The 2,112-nt window shown below is 57.4% G+C and overlaps 1 long non-coding RNA gene across 1 annotated transcript; it reads right to left on the reverse strand.

Moving 5' to 3' along the window:
* Positions 1-450: 450 nt before the first annotated feature.
* Positions 451-1,545, reverse strand: LOC132242335 (uncharacterized). Its single transcript, XR_009454559.1, has 2 exons — positions 1,326-1,545; positions 451-972 (listed from the first exon to the last, which is right to left on the reverse strand). It is a non-coding gene; the product is annotated as an uncharacterized LOC132242335 (long non-coding RNA).
* Between the last annotated feature and the right edge of the window lie 567 nt (positions 1,546-2,112).

Here is a 2,112-nt window from a genome sequence, read left to right on the forward strand (position 1 = left end):
TGGGGCTCCCTGCCTCTCATCTAGCCAGAGTTTTTACAGGCCTAAATCTAACCCCACTACCAACGACTGCCCCTGCACGAGGGACAAAACATACCCCCTTTTCTGTGGTCCGTAAGATCTGCACATTCCAGCCTCTGCCCACTTCCTTAATTCAACTCTATCCTCCCTCTCCTTGTCCTTTAGTTCCCAGTCTCTTTGGTTTTCCTTCTGTCACTACAACAAATCCAGTTTATTTCTACCCCAGGAGTCTTGCCACAAAGAGAAAAAGGACTCAGTGGTGGCCCAGTCCGGTGGGAAAGAAGACCCCCTAATCACATACCTACAATAAATCTGGCCAGAGCTCTAATTCGAGGAGGTAGATGATCAGGAGAATCATGGAGAGGGTTGGGTAGGACAAGGGAGGAATGGGAAAGGTCTTTTTTTTTTTAAAAAAAAAAATACTTTAAAAAATATATATATTTTATTGATTTTTTACAGAGAGGAAGGGAGAAGGATAGAGAGTTAGAAACATCGATCAGCTGCCTCCTGCACACTCCCCACTGGGGATGTGCCCGCAACCAAGATACATGCCCTTGACTGGAATCAAACCTGGGACCCTTGAGTCCGCAGGCCGATGCTCTATCCACTGAGCCAAACCAGTCAGGGCAGGAAAGGTCTTGAACTTCACATTATGTACACATAAATGTGAATGAGGTTGGGGGTGAGGACTGGCATGTGCCAATGCCCAGGAGCGCACCTCTCCCTCTCCATCCTGAGCTTTGAAGGTCTAGGAGGGTGAATTTGGGAGCTTCCCTGACCTCACCAGGGGTGTACAGGAGAAACTCCCCCCCAACACAGACAGCCACCTCTCGGATGCCCGGGGACCAGGCAGTGCCAGCGTCTGCCTGGGATTCCGGAAGTTCATTTCATCCACTCACTCGCACATCTGACATTTGTTGAGCTTCTGCTGCATGGCAAGCACTGGCAATTGGCCTTGAGGATCCAACAAAGGGAGAGAGACAGTGAACTTATGGGCAAAGTACACGTAGCGATAACCACTACATGTTCTGGGTTCTCATTTGTGCAGGGCCCTGTTCCTGGAGCCTGGTGATCTCACTTTATACAGACAACATCCTCAGGAGGCAGGTGACACGTTACTATAAAACCAGGAGCCTCCTTTCGGAAAGTCAGGGAAACCTCCGAGGAAGGGCCTGAAGGACAGGAGAGAAGCAGCTTTGCGAGGGGCGGGGAAGAGCTTTCCAGGCCCGTGGATCAGCTAGTGCGGAGGCCTGGTTACCTAAGAGGCTCCCACAGCGCCCGGGCTCCCTTCCACAGCGTCCAATAACCTTCCGGGTGAATCTCCGCACACAACCTGGGGCCGGGCTTCCCGCTGGCATCGCCCAACCTGCTTCCCGGGACCAGCCCGCTTCCTGGGACCCTCCAGAAGGCCACACAGTCCCCGCATCGCCCAGGCTCATCTCCTTTTCCGCTTTGGATCCTCAGCCTGGACTTGGCTCCAACCGGTAACCCGCCCCGCCGCAGCTACGGCCGGGTCCCCAACCTTGAGCAGGCCCCGCCCCGCCCTGGCTTCGCCCCTCCCCTCCCCGCCCAGGCCCCGCCCCTCCCCTGGCTTCGCCCCTCCCCTCCCCGCCCAGGCCCCGCCCCTCCGCCTCTGGTTTCGGACCGCCCCTGGCCCCGCCCCTGTCCCGGAGCCCGCCCCTGGCCACCGGCCTCCCTCGGATTCTGGCCCTGGCAGCGCCCCGTCCCCGGCGCCCGCCGGGAGCTGTCTCCAGCGCGCATGCGTCTCGCCCCTCGGCTCTGCCGGGAGCTGGAACCTCCTGTGTTCACGCAGCCCTCATTTCTGTCTTGACCTTCCTTCAGCCTGAGTGTCCGAGGCATGATCACTGTGGCCACTGGTACTTGTGTCGGGGACCGGGACGTATGTGTGTGGAGAAGACCCAGGGTCAAATGCTAGTGCCACCTCCGTTGCCCCGTCTGGTTTTCCGAGGCAAGTTACTTAACCTCTCTGAGCCTGGCCTTTCTCCTCTGTGCGGGGAGCCTCCAACCTGGCCGCACTGGGTTGCTGCGAGGATTAAAGGAGATGCTGTGCAGTGCTGGGCTGGGGGAGATGGC

The sequence above is a fragment of the Myotis daubentonii genome, chromosome 9 (assembly GCF_963259705.1).
Source record: "Myotis daubentonii chromosome 9, mMyoDau2.1, whole genome shotgun sequence".
Taxonomy (NCBI): Eukaryota; Metazoa; Chordata; class Mammalia; order Chiroptera; family Vespertilionidae; genus Myotis; species Myotis daubentonii.